This window comes from Stigmatopora argus, chromosome 20 (genome assembly GCF_051989625.1).
Source record: "Stigmatopora argus isolate UIUO_Sarg chromosome 20, RoL_Sarg_1.0, whole genome shotgun sequence".
Classification (NCBI taxonomy): domain Eukaryota; kingdom Metazoa; phylum Chordata; class Actinopteri; order Syngnathiformes; family Syngnathidae; genus Stigmatopora; species Stigmatopora argus.
Window position 1 is genome coordinate 6,565,072 of NC_135406.1, and position 17,447 is coordinate 6,582,518.

The 17,447-nt window shown below is 39.5% G+C and overlaps 1 long non-coding RNA gene and 1 pseudogene across 1 annotated transcript; one reads left to right on the plus strand and one right to left on the minus strand.

The window, feature by feature from the left end:
• Positions 1–1,723: 1,723 nt before the first annotated feature.
• Positions 1,724–13,096, plus strand: LOC144066097 (uncharacterized; annotated as a pseudogene).
• A 148-nt stretch (positions 13,097–13,244) lies between these two features.
• On the minus strand, positions 13,245–14,572 carry LOC144065957 (uncharacterized). Its single transcript, XR_013297357.1, has 4 exons — positions 14,148–14,572; positions 13,875–14,057; positions 13,697–13,798; positions 13,245–13,566 (listed from the first exon to the last, which is right to left on the minus strand). It is a non-coding gene; the product is annotated as an uncharacterized LOC144065957 (long non-coding RNA).
• Between the last annotated feature and the right edge of the window lie 2,875 nt (positions 14,573–17,447).

Sequence of the window (17,447 nt, forward strand, 5' to 3'; positions counted from 1 at the left end):
TCACTTTTGACGATCATAAATGCATGATAGACCGATATATACTTTACGTTACACAATTAATATTTCATAATGAAATATTTAACGGGGTGGCATTGTTGTTTCTGATCGTGACTTTATTGAATGAATCGAAGCAGGACAGCGCATAGCATTATGGGTAGAACTAAGAACCTGCTACAATGATGAACCACTAGATGTCGCTAACTGCTCAATATTCATTACTATAATCTGTAACATCTTCCTTCCTTTAGATTACTGTTCTGTAACTTTATAGTAACCTTTTATTCACATTAAACATTGCTGCCCACCATGACATATTGTTCTGAACATAAACTATTCTTGTATTATGCTTATTCCTGACATTAACCCTTGTACTAACAAAATGACACATTTTTTCCTCTCTTTTTTTTCTTCAACAATCTGACAACAAACCAAAAGTCTCTTGTGCAACTTCTTCGTGTGTGTGTGTGCTGTCATTGTCTATGTATGCGTGGGTCTGGGCTTAGTAAGGGCAGCGTGCAGCCTACACCCTAGTCGAACCCTTGTTTTCATGTATGCTCTTCTACGATCACCAATTCAGTTTAGGCGGTGGCCGTGAGAAGCGGCCACAACGTGTGTGGACTGCCTGGCCTGGTGAGTTGCTGCGTCTCTCCGGTGTCTGGCATTGTCCTCTGGTGCCGGTGTAGACGGGCTGCGAGGAGCCAGACTGCTTGGGGCGCTTGGGCTTTCTGCACTGTGCAATTTCCCCATGGCCTGACCCATGGGCAGTCTCTGCCCGGGTTGATGTCCCAGTCACATTCCAGACTTCGCTGTTTCAGACCCTTTATTTCCGCTGAGCGCTCTGCCACTCGTAGATCCACGCGGTTGCGCCTGTAGAGAGTACCGTGAACATCCACCACGAATGAGCGAGGAGCAACCTTCTGAATGTATTGGCCCAATGGCCAGCTCCCCGTACGGTCACCCGGAAGCGGCTTCATTCTGATCTGATCTCCCACATTTGGCTTTGGGAGTTCTTTGGCGGTTCTGTCGTAAGTCGATTTCCCTGTCCGCCATTTCCACACCAACTTGTCAGTCACCCTGACCACCACATGTGGTTGCAGTAGGCTGTCTGCAACTGGTAGGGAGGATTTGAGCCTCCTTGACATTAAGCGCTGGGCGGGGCTACTGCCTAACCCCTAGGGTGTGGGCGTGTTGCGCCAGTGGAGGAATGCCATCCATGCGTCTGCTTTGGCCCGCATACAGAGCGATTTGACTATCTTTACAGCCGCCTTGGCTTTGCCGTTTGACTTCGGATGGCGGGGCGACAGCGTGACATGGGTAAAACCCCAGCTTGAAGCAAACTTTCTGAATTGTTCACAGGCAAAGTGGGGGTCATTGTCAGTAATTACCTTGTCCGGTTGCCCATGACGCGCAAATTGGGCTCTGCCGCGAGTGATCAGCGTGTTGGCGGATAGGGCAGGCAGCTGGTCAATTTCGCTGGAATCAGAAGGTAGTGACATTCAGGTGCTGGGCTTGGTCCAGCTGCGCATACTCTGCCTGGGCTGAAAACACAGTGTGGTGCACAAGTGGAGTGTCTGTTGTTATGCGTGGCAGCGCAGCGCGGCTCAGCGTGTCACTAACATACATTTCAGGCCCAGGCTTCTACACCACATCCAAGTTGTAGCACTGCAGTTGCATTAACATTCCTTGAAGACGTTTTGGCGCACTCAGGAGGGGCTTCTTGAATATGGTGATCAGCGGTTTGTGGTCCGTTTCTGCTGTGACCATTTCCCTGCCATGTAAGTACTGGTGGAATCTTTGGCACGCAAAAACTAGCCTCAGACACTTTCTCGATTTAAGCATAATTTTGTTCAGTTTGTGTTAGGGCTCTCGAGGCGAAAGCCACCGGCTGTCCGCCTTGCAGCAAGCAGCATCCAAGCCCACTCATGGTGGCATTACTCTGGATGGTGACAGGTTTTGTGACATCATAGTGTCTGAGAACAGGTGTGTTGGAGACCAGCCGCTTTATCTTATTTACTGCGTCCTCATGTTTGGACAGCCAGTGCCATTCTGTGTCTTTATCCAAGAGTCTGCTGAGTGGTTCACACACCTCAGAGCGCTTTGGGAGGAATTTGGCAAGATGGGTCATGTGAAATATGAATTGTATTCTTATATTTAATCTTGCTCCCTTCTGCACTCTTATGAATATAAAGTTACTAGAATAGAATTTTACTGACACCGTCAACAACTTCTCTTTGGTCCTACTGCTCATGACGTTACAAGTGGCACCGGTGTCTAGCTGGCATGCTTGCCCTTTCCTGTTCAATCGCAGGTGCACAAACCATTTCCTACCTTAATCCGGACCAACCTAAATGATATTTCTTGATTTTCCCATTTTTAACGAATATTTGGAATTTTTACATCCATTTTTTTCTTTTTGTGTTTTAGTTCAATAAGTATTTTGTAAAATGTAAAAATAACTAAAAATATTTTCTGTTTTCCACTTTAACTTTGAACATAAAAACATATTTTGTTTCCTTTTGAAATGACATGATTAAAAGACATTTCCCTTACTAAGAAAAAAAATAAACATTGTTTTAGAGTTAAGTGACGAATTTTGCGCATGCGCGAATCAAGCGTCACTTCTTTCGATGGCATTCGCTTTATAAATGCAAGAGAGTGGGACATAAGAAATAAATATTCATCAAATGGTCTGACATGGTTTTAGCAAAAATTATTGCGCAGGTTCGAATTAAATTGAAAACTAAATTGAGCATAAATCACTTGCGGCTAAAAAAGGAGGCGACGCTTAAAGCGCATGCGCAGAACAAATCGTTCATGATACGATCAAAATCATTCCACACTGGGGGAAACTCTTTAGAATTATCAATAATTACGTAAAAGTCCATCCAACAGACCCACGACACTTGGATAAAGTTTATTTCCTCATACTAAACACTTTGGCCAAACGATACATTTTCTGTATCAGTCACGTGGTTCTTTCTTAAAGCAGTACACACAACAATACGGGATTTCTCTCTTGAGTTATCAGCACAGTGCTGACCCACCAGCGTCGCTCGTTCCATCACTATTTATCAGCAAAACCTGCTTTAGCTTAGCCCAGCTAGCAGCTATCAAAGAAACAAGTCGTCGAAAAGCTTGTTTATACTTTAGCTTAATTTAGCTAGCAGCTATCAAAGGAACAAGTCGTCAAATAGCTTGTTTATGCTTTAGCTTAGCTAGCAGCTATCAAAGGAACAAGTCGACGAAGAACTTGTTGTAGGTTTCCTGGCTATATTAGCTCGGCATAGCTAGCAGCTATCAAATAAACAAGTCGTCAAAGTGCTTGTTTATGCTTTAGCATAGTAGCAGCTATCTAAGAAACACGTTGAACTCGTTGGGGGTTTCCGGGCTAATTTAGCTTAGCCTAGCTAGCTGCTATCAAAGCCGCCGCCATCATCAGAATTCACGTATGGAAATGTCGGCAAGAACACAACGGTCAAAGCCCCAGGAGGAACTTTTTGAGGTCAAACAGGAGCATTCAACTCGGGAGCAATCGACAGTTTGCAACATAACGCTCGAGAAAGTTGTTCTTCATAGACTAGAAAGTGGGTTCACTTTTTATTTCCATGCATTCCCTTAAAGGTACAGACACTCCCCTACTTACGAACATTCAACTTACGAACAACGGTACATACGAACATGTCTGCAAATTGCGTTTAAGTCCAAAAATGTTCGCAAGTCCAATTTTGTATTTCGCGCCTTTTTCGGAGTAGTACTTCTTTCCGCCGCTAATACCGACGCCTGGCGCTGTGAGAGCTCAGCTCACCCAGCATCTACCTTCTTCTTCGTTGCAATGCGGAAGTGCGTGAATGTATCTCCAGTGTGCAAAGAACCTTTTTCATTTGTATCATTAAATATCTCATGCATCCAATATTGAATATGGTTGGTAAAAAGCTAAAGGCTTCTATTGAGGGAGTTGCAAGGAAGAGGCAAGCCATTTCATTTGAAACGAGTGGCAATAATAACGAAGCTTGATGCGCGTGAGAGTGGTGAGCGTTTCACGGGCATACAACTTGTCAGTACCATTTCTAAACAGAAAGATCGAGCAGCAGGACCCAAATATTGAACGTTGCACAAAGTTTGCAAATCAATTGAATGATGCCATAGTGCTACCGCATCATTTATGAGGAAAAAAAGAAGAAAACTGTGCAATCATCATTAGGTCGCTTCTTTTGGCCAGTTTCTAATACATAAATCTCTCTCTCTCTCTCTACAGTACTGTACATATTCTCTCCATTTTATTAAATGTTTTTTTTTCAGTACAAACCAATGCGTGTTACTTATACAAGCCTTAAACATACAAATGCACTTATATAAACCTTCAATATACTTATATCGGCCTTAAACATAAATTATAATACAAAATATAGCACTGAATCAACTTACAAACAAATTCAACTTATGAACAATCGCTCGGAACCAATTGCGTTCGTAAGTAGGGGAGCGTCTGTATTCTATTGACATGACACTATAGTAGCGTACGTACATTTTCATGAATTTGCACTAGCACCATTCGAAGAAAGATGTAATAAATTCGATTTAATGTAACCACTCTAGGAGGGAAGAATGAGTCTCAACGCGTTAATACTTAACAACGGCATTAAACAGTAGCTTTCCTTTTATTGTATCCTTATCACAAACAATGTATTTTTCAAATTACGCAACGTGCGAGCGCCCCAGAGTCATTCCTGCTACTCGCCCTCCATTTTTGAGTGACATAACACTCATTTGCTTGCTCTAAATTGAAAATTTTAAAAATGGAGATGTAGATGCACTAAACAACAACGAGAGCAGCGTTCAAACAATGGTGTCAAAGTTGCGGCCCGATGGCCAAATCTGGCCCACTGCCGGTCTGTGGTGCGGTCTGCGGAAGTACTTCATATTTAATGCTAAAATTCAAATGCAGCTTATAAATAAATAGAATATGAACTATCATCAGAGATCATCACTACATCACTCCGCACAGACATTGACGTAGGGTCCTCAGAGGCAAGAGCGCTTCACCTCATAGAACTACCAGTACCAACAGAGGCCACCTTCGAGAGCAAGAAGGCCGAATACTTGAATCTGTGTGCCAGAAATTTGTCTGGAAATGCACCATCTACCCAGTCGAGGTTTGCTGCCGAAGCTACATTGGGCTTCTCCCACTGTTTTTAATTCCAACATTCATTGATTCATTTTCTGATATGCTACATCGTGTATAGGGGGTGCTGGAGCCTATCCCAGCTGCCTTCGGGCCAGAGGAGAGGAACAGCCTGACTCGGTGGCCAGCCAATCGCAGAGCACGAGGAGAAAAAAACCCATTCACTCTCACACTTATACCTAGGGACAATTCAGAGTGTCCAATCAGACGATACAGTGGTACCTCTACATATGAGCTTAATTCGTTCCGGGACTGAGCTCGTGTGTCTATCTTATCGTAACTCGAGCGAACGTTTCCCGTTGAAATGAACTAAAAGCAAATGAATTCGTTCCAGCCCTCTGAAAAAACATCAAAAACAGGATATTGGATTGGAATTTTTTTTTATTTCTTCAAATTCGCCATCTATTAACAAAGTAACACATAACTAGTGGTTTAATAGTAATAACATGTGTTTAATAGAACTAAAATTAGATGGATTTTGCGGCGGGTACAGCGAGGGACATAGAGGGTTGGGGGGTTCTTTCCACGGCAACGCACTCGTAACCGAACAAACAAATTTAAATTAACTCGGATTAATATATACAGTCACACTCAAACATACGTTTAATGTAACTTCACACAAAACTGAATTCTAATTTGGTTTTACATTTTTATAACTTCTGGCTGGGTTAGCTGTTTGCCACGCCTCCACCCTCACGTTCGCTATCGATGGGCTGTTTGCTGTAGTATTCCCTTCAAAATATTCCGAAAATAATGCACACAAATGTCCTAACAATAGGATAACGCACGACCACTTGCCAATGAGAAGTAGTCTTGAATTAGCGATTGCTCCGTTAACGGGAGCTAACAGGCTAAGGGGGGGGGACACTGAAAAAATGCAACGCTCCGCTCAGTGCTCGCGGACACGTTACAAAGAGGTATAGTTGCGACCAGAGATATTACACGAGGAGTTGCGAGGGAGAGAGCCAGTGCCCCTGATGTTCCTATGAGCAGCCAACGAGAAGTAATATACTATACTGCTCGTATTAGCGATCGCTCCGGCATTAGCCGGAATCCGGCATCTCATTAATCCCCCAAATAATAATAGACCTGCTACTGAATAAAAGATAATGTTTTTTAATGCCTCCCCTTTGGCGAAAGCATTTTAACTAAATTAAAATCTAAAACATAAAAGAGAATGTTTACAATGAAAAGGCTCCAAAAAAGATTTGACTAATTTTAAGTGAAGAAACTTTTCTGACCAATAGTGCCATACTTTGAAAAATGCACCTATAAACAGTTTTCAACTCATGTTGCTGTTGACTAGAAAACTACAGTAGTAAGTACTGCATTGTGACGAAATGAATGTATGGCGCCCTTTTCCGTTTGGTTTCATTTCTGTGAACAAGAAATTCAGTCATTTATAATTGGAAAATAGTTAATCATTTATCTTTGTGTCTTTGCAGGTTTCAGAAAGGATCTTTGTGCTGATGGGCAGGAGTCTGCTGACCTTGAACGGGAAGTTGAGCTCGCCCAAATCAAAGAGGAGGAGCCAGAGTTCCCTCAACAACAAATGGGAGACGAGCAACTTCCAATCAAAAGGGAGGAAGATCATTTCACCTGGTCACTTGGTGAGTTCATGAAGAGGGAAGATGTTCTGGGGGTGGCCAGCGGAGGGGCGGAGCCTGCAAACACCACAACAGGCCCCTAATTAAAGAGGAGGAGCCAGAGTTCTCTCAACTGTGCAAAAGAGAAGAGGAACCTCCAATAAAAAACGAGGAATGTGTCAAATGTTCAACTGGTGAGCCTTTCAAAAGTGAAGATGATCTGGGCGTGGCCAACAGAGGGGCGGAGATTCTGAGCGGCAGCTCAACAGAAGGATGGCGAGCAGAAAATTTAATTGCTCCTTTATCAGATGGCAACGACTTGCTTTTTGACGATGATGATGTTGAAGATGTTAAGAAAAATCCCAGTGGTGACAAACTTTGCAAATGCTTTCAGTGTGGGAAAACTTTTCGGAAAAAGTCTTCTTTGAAAACACATATGAGGAGCCACACTGGGGAGAAACCCTTATCATGTACAGTTTGTGGTAAAACATTTACACAGAAGGGACACTTAATTAGTCATGCAAGAACACACACAGGCGAAAAACCATTTTCGTGTTCAGTTTGTGGTAAAACATTTACACACAAGGGAAATGTAAAAATACACACAAGAACCCACACTGGTGAAAAACCATTTACGTGTTTGGTTTGCGGTAAAGCCTTTTCTAAAAATGAATCCTTAAAAATCCACATAAGAACCCACACTGGTGAAAAACCATTTTCTTGTTTGGTTTGCGGTAAAGCCTTTTCTCAAAATGAATCCTTAAAAATCCACATAAGAACCCACACTGGTGAAAAACCATTTTCGTGTTCAGTTTGTGGTCAAAGATTCACACGGAAGGAACACTTAATTAGTCATGCAAGAACCCACACTGGTGAAAAACCATTTTCGTGTTCAGTTTGTGGTAAAACATTTAAACGGAAGGGAAGTGTAACAATACACACAAGAACCCACACGGGTGAAAAGCCATTTTCGTGTTCAGTTTGTGGTCAAAGATTCACACGGAAGGGAGACTTAATTAGTCATGCAAGAACCCACACTGGTGAAAAACCATTTTCGTGTTCAGTTTGCGGTAAAGCCTTTTCTCGCAATGAATCCTTAAAAATCCACATAAGAACCCACACTGGTGAAAAACCATTTTCATGTTCAGTTTGTGGTAAAACATTTACAGAGAAGAGAACTTTAAAAAAACACACAATAACCCACACTGTGGAAAAACCATTTTCGTGTTCAATTTGCGGTAAAGCCTTTTATCAAAAGCACCACTTAGAAGACCACACAAGAACCCACACTGGCAAAAAAACCATTTTCCTGCTCAGTTTGCGGTAAAGCCTTTTCTCAAAAGCACCACTTAGAAGACCACACAAGAACCCACACTGGCGAAAAACCATTTTCCTGCTCAGTTTGTGGTCAAGCCTATTCTCTAAAGCAACATTTAAAAAGACACTTAATAACCCACACTGGCAAAAAAACATTTTCCTGCTCAGTTTGTGGGCGAACATTTTCCCATAGGAGAAGCTTAAAAGAACACTTATTAACCCACACTGAAGAACAATGTTTTCCTGCTCAATTAAAAAGCTACACAATTGAAAAACTATATACTATAAATATATGGACAAATACTAAAATTGTTATCACGACAAAATAAAATAAATCAGTCGATAGGACAACTACGCCAAGCAGCCCCAGACTCTACTATTTCCCGTAGATAAAGTTCTGCGTAGTGACTGCTGGGATATAGAGTTCTTAATACACCCAGTTCTTCAATACACTTAGTATGACGGCGAGCACACTAATTTGGTGCTCACCGTCATTTCGGCTGTATTTACAAAAGAAATCCTGCCGCTAAATGTTGGCGTCAACAGAGCATTCAAAGCTAGACTGTGAATTATACATATACAACTACGCCAAGCAGCCCCAGACTCTACTATTTCCCGTAGAAAAAGTACTGCGCAGTGACTGCTGGGATATAGAGTTCTTCAATACACTCAGTATGACGGCGAGCACACTAATTTGGTGCTCGCCGTCATTTCGGCTGTATTTACAAAAGAAATCCTACCGCTAGATGTTGGCTTCAACGGAGCATTCAAAGGTAGACTGCGAACTATATAAATATATTTATTTTTATATATATATATATATATATATATATATATATATATATATATATAAATATATAAATATATAAATATATAAATATATAAATATATAAATATATAAATATATAAATATATAAATATATAAATATATAAATATATAAATATATAAATATATAAATATATAAATATATAAATATATAAATATATAAATATATAAATATATAAATATATAAATATATAAATATATAAATATATAAATATATAAATATATAAATATATAAATATATAAATATATAAATATATAAATATATAAATATATAAATATATAAATATATAAATATATAAATATATAAATATATAAATATATAAATATATAAATATATAAATATATAAATATATAAATATATAAATATATAAATATATAAATATATAAATATATAAATATATAAATATATAAATATATAAATATATAAATATATAAATATAAATATAAATATAAATATAAATATAAATATAAATATAAATATAAATATAAATATAAATATAAATATAAATATAAATATAAATATAAATATAAATATAAATATAAATATAAATATAAATATAAATATAAATATAAATATAAATATAAATATAAATATAAATATAAATATAAATATAAATATAAATATAAATATAAATATAAATATAAATATAAATATAAATATAAATATAAATATAAATATAAATATAAATATAAATATAAATATAAATATAAATATAAATATAAATATAAATATAAATATAAATATAAATATAAATATAAATATAAATATAAATATAAATATAAATATAAATATAAATATAAATATAAATATAAATATAAATATAAATATAAATATAAATATAAATATAAATATAAATATAAATATAAATAAAATATTATATATTATATATTATATAATAACTCAAAGCTTGCCGTCATTCCCGGAGGCTTAAGAACTACAACCGCTCGACCCGGTGTTTTGGAAGACTCATTTGGGCAATTGTTGAATTCGGACACAGAAAATGAGGACTTTGATGGATTTGTGGGTGATGATGACATAAGTAAGTTGTAAAATGTCTAAATAAAGTACAACCAAACTCAGTTTTGCTTCCGTTACCTTTTTAAAAACGTGTTTTTAGCGTGTGGGTGTAGCGTGCAAGAACTATATTTCCCAGCAGTCACTGCACACCGGAACCCGGAAATGGGCTACTTCCGGTAGCCGGCGCTATTGCGTTTCGATGTTCATCCATATATAATATATATGCGTCTAAAAAACGGTGCATGCTTTGTGTGTTTAAAATACAGAAATAGCACCCGTTACTGACACTGCGGCTAAAAATACGATGCGCCGAATAGTCGTGAAAATACGGTACCCACGTCGGTCAGAAACCCTTTTTCTGCTCAGCTTCTTGCCAGAGATTTAGTTGTAAGGATAGACTTAAAAGACGCAAATGTGTTGTGATAAGCTGTGGCCAATCACAGCTTTGCTTGCTTTTTCAATTTCTGTATGAAAGATCATTGTTAGTGAAGTATAATTGTATTTTGCATTCTGAAAATCTTGTTTACACTTTTTAATGTGTAATATCGATCCACACGATTCAAATACAGTAATACCTTAAGATACGAGCTTACTGCGGGGTCGAGCTAGTATATCAATTTACTCGTATCTCAAGTCAATTCTTCCCATAGAAATGAACAAAATACAAATTAATCCGTTTCCATCCTAAAAAAAAAAACACCAAAATTTGTTTTAATTTACTACCGACTCACAATTGGAACCATCTGGTATGCTCTCATCTCAAATTTGTCTCGTATGTTGGAACACTTGTATGGCAAGGTATTACTGTATAAGAAAATTAAGTGTCGTTGAAGATTTTATTTAATTTACTATCTAAATAATATGGAAAATGTCGTCACAGTTAAAGACATGCCTAAGAAATTTGAAAAATTGCAGTTTTTGTCTATTGAATTTGCTAGCAAATCCAATAAGAATATTGAGTGTTATTCAAACATGATACATTTGAATGAAAATGATTGATATATTGAATCTAGGATCTAAGAAACATGATTAGAAATATGGTGTGAAAGATAATGAATTTGCTCAAAATAAATAAATAAGTAGTACAATGTCCTTATACTTTTGTCATATTATAAGATGAATCACAATGTTAAACCGATTTAACGTGTCATTTTTTTGGTAGTTCCAATAAAACTCTTTTTGGGGAAAATACTTTTTGGGTCTTTTTGTTGACAAAATCAGCCTTCCAAATTCAAAGGTGACAAAAAAGAGAAGCGTTATTTGCTCAGATTTAATGAACACATTAATTTGAACAATTTGACAAATTAATATATAAAAGATTGTTTTCTTTCTACAGGTGTGAAAATACGCTAACTTCTGAAATTAACGGTAAATTGAGTTTATCTTTTTGATGTTGAAGGGGATAATTGGGAGATATGTAACTAGATTTTTATTTTATGTGCAACTATTGGAAAAACATCGAGTAAGAAAGTTTTATAGGAGATGATAGACAAACTACAAAGGGAATGTAATGTTAAATGTTTGCAAAAAACTACTAGATTGGGGTATTGCTCATTTCAAACAACTGCGCGATACACATTATTCAATGAATTTGGAGTTTTTGATTAGCATGCATTTTATGTGGCTTAATTGCTGTAAAGGGTACAGGCTTAATATATTAATCCTTGCAAACAGGGGGAGATTGTGATTCAATTCTATTGAAAAATATACTGTTAGGGTTATTAGTCTTACATTATTATATATTTGCTCGCAATGAAGTACGCTTTGCTTTACTTAGCTCATTAACACAAGAAAAGTTATTATAGTCTACATCTGCTTGCAATGAAGTAAATGCTTTGCTCCTTAGTTAGACCAAACAATAGGAACGTCGAATCCTTTTGGACTGCTGGGATGTGGAGAAGAACCTTCGTCTCTACATGTCCTTCATTTGTTTTGAGAGCTAAAACTTGTATTGTAACTAGGGTCCTTTACTATTGACTTCTCACTCCTATTTTCCCAACCCTCCCTTGAGAGCTGAGACGTCCATTGTAACTATGGTCCTTGAAGCTAAAACAGGGGAAAGATGCGTGTAACGTGAGAATGAACCTGAACAGAGACGAGTCGATTCGATTCTCTCTTGCAAGAATTTCACAGAGGATTGCCCCATCTCTTTATTTGTGCGGGCATTTGAGAATGCCTATTGGTGAACTTATCATACCACTACTAGGATCCAAGGGTGAAGAGATCATCCTGCCTTTAACTTCCCCAGTAGCCACTAAGTGCTACTCACTGACTATCACTCATTCCTTCATCTATGCTCCAAAGTGCCCTGTCAACTTGATGGGCCAGGACCTTATAAAGATGTGTCCTGTCCAGATGGACAACAACTCCAAGACTCTCCTGCAAGGCACCACCAAGCAACTGCCCCAATCTTTGCTGTGTGGGATAGACTGGCCAGTTGGCTTAATAATTGTTTGTTCATGTCGCGCCATGTGGCCAAACTCGCTTTACAATTGTTTGTTAAGATCGTAAAATGTAAGAAAGACTGGCCAAACTGGCTTTACAATTGTTTGTTAAGATCGTGGAATGTAAGATAGGCTAACTAGCTGGCTTTGCAATTGTTTGTTAGATCGTGGAATGTAAGATAGGCTAACTAGCTGGCTTTGCAATTGTTTGTCAAGATCGTGGAATGTAAGATAGGCTAATTAGCTGGCTTTGCAATTGTTTGCTTGTATTGTGCGATGTGGCCAACTAGCTTAATAATTGTTTGTTCGAATCGCGCGATGTAAGATAGGCAGCGGCAGTTTGTGTGAGCTATAAAAATATCGTGTTTGCATACAACTTAGCCCTGCAAATGTCTAACCATATCAGCCTATAGTTTTGTTTACATAAACTTTGTCCTACATCACTGTCTTAGAAATATTTCCCTGTTTTCCTATATAAAGACTGACCCACTGTTCATTCGGAGAGAGATTTGCAAAGGACACCACGCTGAGCGGTTCACCACTGTTAGAGCTCTCTCTCCATCTTGCAGTCTGGTAATAAACCCATTTCCTTTAAATTGATCTCACTTTTTCTGTGCCTATTCCTGAAGTTGTATTACAGATCTATCAGCTGACATCTACTGGGCTCGCATTGACACTGACTCCGACGGCTGGAAACAAGCCGAACACCACTGGCCTTTGTGACTGCCCTGGGTACGGCACCTACGTACATATGATTTGGTTTCTAACTGCTTGCATTGCACGCTCTACTATGATAGGCAAGGTAATGAGGTCTATACTGATTCGTTACAAACAATTGAAGGACACACTTGGCAAATACATTGTGGCGATTTGTTTATTGGTAACCCGGAGTGGCTTTCAATACACATTTTTCTGATGAACAATTAAAATGGTACATGAAGGATAACCCGCCAGATCCCACCATGTCACCATCTCATCCACATGTTTCCATGATGATATCTCCTCACTTGGTATTTGTCTCCTTGACTGCCCCCTCAGGTCAGTGGTGTGCTCCTGGATCAGCTTTCGCATATGGCCGATTCATTCCAACTCGGTATTTGTCTCCTTGACTGCCCCCCTCAGGTCATTGGTGTGCTCCTGGATCAGCTTTCGCATATGGCTGATTCATTCCAACTTGGTCTCAATCGTGGAAGCTTATTGACAAGGACGATGTTTAAAACGTTAAGACAATTTGGAAAACAAACACTTTTTAATCAGTGCTTTTATGATGAAAATGTTGACCATAATTCTTGCTGAACTTTTATTCTTGACAATGACACTAACCTTCAGAACAATACTGCTCCACCTCCAGGAAAGGTGGACCACTAAAAAAGTAAACGTGCGGGGGTCTCTTTTAAGGTGCTCAGTCAGCTTGATGTCTGCCATCTATAGAAGAAATGGCATAATGAACATTTTGATGGAGAACATTGCATCGGTACGAAGTGGGTTAAGGATGACTCGCATGAGTTTTTTCTTGTAAATGTACTCGTTCTCTAAGCATCCTTGACCACCTTGCACACCATCATGGACTTCAAGAGGAAGATTTGTCTATTTTTCCCCATGCTCAAGGCTATTCTTGAATCCCAGACCTTGAAGGAATCCTGCAGGAGTAGCTGTCCTTGTGACTCAATGCATTCATCAAAACCTGAAGGAGGAGAGATGAAGGTGACATGTAAGCAAACTAGACCCTATTCGTGAGCAAATGTTTTGCCATCTTGTCATCATGTTCAGTTACCTTCCAGCATGGAGAGATGCATGGCATCATTGGCATTCTTGGGAATGCCAAGAGTTATATTCAGGGCTTTTTTGAGCTGCTCTTACCCTTCTTCAGAGCATTGCAGCAGATTTTTAAATAAGCCAACAGACGCTTACAATGGCTGCGAGACACTGTTCTCGCAGAATAACGAGAATTTACTGTATATAGGTATTGTTATATGCTCCGTTAGTGTTGCATCTTTTGGACCCAATTGCAGTGAAGCAGGCAAGGAGAAGGAAGTAGTACTCAAACGAAACTTTAATAACTTAAACCGGTGGCAATAGACTAACAAAAGACTTGGCGTCAAATAACAAAACAAAACCTGACTAGGGGAGACACGGGAAAGCTAGGAGCGAGGCACGCCACGTTGGATCGAGGAAAATGTGGAAACATGGCATGGTAATCAGCAGACGATCCAACAATGACAAAGCAGTCAGTGGGGTTTAAATAGACTGGCTTGGGTTGACGAGACAATTCGGAACACCTGGGAAACACAAGAGGGACGAAGGATACACCAGGGGCGGAGACACGACAGCTGAACACAATGGGCAATCACTCAGACAGGAAACCAGGTGGGAAAAAGCAAAACAAAACCAAGCAACCCTAACAGTTTGTCTGTTGTGTACTAAAGGAAGTTTAAGATTACATCCATGTTCGTTTCATTGAGCTGTTCATGTTTTGTTTCATTATGTTAGGGGACCTTCATGAGACAAAATAAAAGGTGATGTTGAATTAATTTATTTCTAATGGGGTTCAGGTTTACGGAAGCTGATCGCACTCACCTTGAAAATAAAATAAAGTCCTGGCCGTTTTTCAAATTAATTCATCTTTAGTGTGGTGTTGTTTTTTTGAAGTATTTTTTTCTTCATTTTTCAAATTAATTTATTGTCTGAGGGTGTTTTTGTTTGTTTTTCAAAATGTATTTTTGGCGTTATGTTTTTGAATTATTTTTTTCTTGTTTGTTTTTCGTTTTTATTTATTTTTTCCTCAGAAAGAAAATACATTCAAAAATCGAGCAAACAGCAGTTATCGACATATTTGGAAGTCTCGCGTGGACTGCGTCCCCCAAATTCTAGACAGGAGGATCCGTGCTCGCGTACACACCTACCTCCATTCAGCACAATCATGTTTTATCCAGATATTTGGCAAAGACAGTGCGAGACAGCCCAGTCATCAAGTCACCTTAATGACAAGTACGCTTCTAAGTTTCCTCTCGTATAGAATTTGAAACCCCTCTTCTTGGCCACTCTGTAGTCAAACATTCATTTGGAAGGAAAACTTAAAGCATCACACAACAAACCCACACAGCGCAAAGACCTTTTCAAACATTCAGTAAGAGAGCAACTTTTTTGCTCAGTTTGTTGCCAATGTTTTATTCCTAAGGACAGGAATTTCTTTTCTCATATTTAGATGTAATTTTCCATTGTTTTCACTTTTTTTACCTGTCTTGTTCAGTTGTTTTTTTAACTGGTAATGCATTTTCTTTTTGTTGAGAACATGCTCTCAAAGTGTATGAAAATATAATGCAATTAATCACTTGTTGTTAATATTTGAAATAGATGACAAAAAGAAAAATGGACTAAATGTAATGAAATAAAAATGAATTTTCCTATTTGACTATTTTCTGTTCCTTTGTCACAATGAATTTTAGGCTTTACCTGACATGTTTCGCGGTATCACTTCCGCCTTCATGAGAATGTCAAGGCATTTCAAAAAAACAATGCGTTTTTTATCAAATTCCGATCTTGTGAAAATGATGCGATCAGGCCAGATTTCCGATCTGATTTTTGATCAGTAGGAATCCCTCAGAAGAAAATGAGAAAGGAGAAGTTTTACCGAATTAATAATTTTCAAGAACAAATTTTCACAGCAATGGTAACACTTGGAAGTGGGGTAGTTTGCTTCTACCAAAAAGAACTGATGTTTGTACCAGAGAATGGTTTCGATCCATTGACCTCTGGGTTATGGGCCCAGCACGCTTCCGCTCCGCCACTCTGCTTCTTCTGACATATCACTTCACACTTTACAAGGTAACTCACAAAACTAATCAATCACATTGAAGCAGATATACTGAGAGCACATGGGTATTCCCACCTGCTGACAGAGCTCCGGAGGACCACCAGCGCAAGAACTTTGGTCTCGGCCGGGGACTGGCATAGCCTTGGTTAGTCCTGCTATTCATCCATTACGCATTTAAAAATTTCCATTACAATAAAAAAGGCGGTACGAGACATTCGGCCCAGGGATTTACAAAATAAGATACCATGTTGAATTTAAACATGCACTTAAGCTAATAATACCCCACCGACGAATCATTACCTTATCATGGTGGTGGGGTTTGTCAGTCCCAGTGACCCTTGGAGCTATGTTGTCCGGAGCCTTGAACCCCGGGGTAGGGTTATCCATGGCAAACTGGTCTGATGCGAGGGATCAGACGAAGAATGGCTCAGAAGACCTCTTATGATGAGCAACATTATTGGACTACATCTTCCTTCACCCGGACGCGGGTCACCGGGGCCCCACTCTGGAGCCAGGCCCGGAGGAGGGGAGCGATGGCGAGCGCCTGATAGCCGGGCCTAGACCCATGGGGCCCGGCCGGCCGGGCACAGCCCGGAGAGGCGACGTGGGTTCCCCCTCACATGGGCTCACCACCTGTGAGAGGGGCCAAAGAAGGCGATCCCCGGCTGCAGAAACTATCTCTTGGGGCGTGGAATGTCACCTCCCTGGTTGGGAAAGAGCCTGAGCGTGATGTTGAGAAATTCCGGCTCGACATAGTTTGGCTCAGCACTACACAGCTTGGGTTCCGGTACCACTCCTCTCAAGGGGGGTTAGACACGTCCAGCATCCCTCCATCTTCAGGTGGGGGGACGGCACCTGATTTGTGTGCATGCACCAAACAGCAGTTCAGAGTACCTACCCCTTTTGGAGTCCTTGGAGGGGGTGCTGGAGAGTGCTCCTTATGGGGACTCCCTTGTTCTGCTGGGGGACTTCAATGCTTATGTGAGACCTCGAGGGAATGATTGGGAAGAACGGCCCCCCTGATCGAAACCCGAGTGGTGTTCTATTGTTGGATTTCTGCGCTCGTAGTGGATTGGCAATAATGAACACCATGTTCAAGCATAAGGGTGTCCATATGTGCACTTGGCATCAGGACAGCCGCATGTCTTGGATACTCGGGTAAAGAAAGGGACGGAGCTGTCAACCGATCACAACCTGGTGGTGAGTTGGCTCCGATGTTGGGGCAGATGCCAGTGCAGCCCGGGAGACCTAAACGTTTCG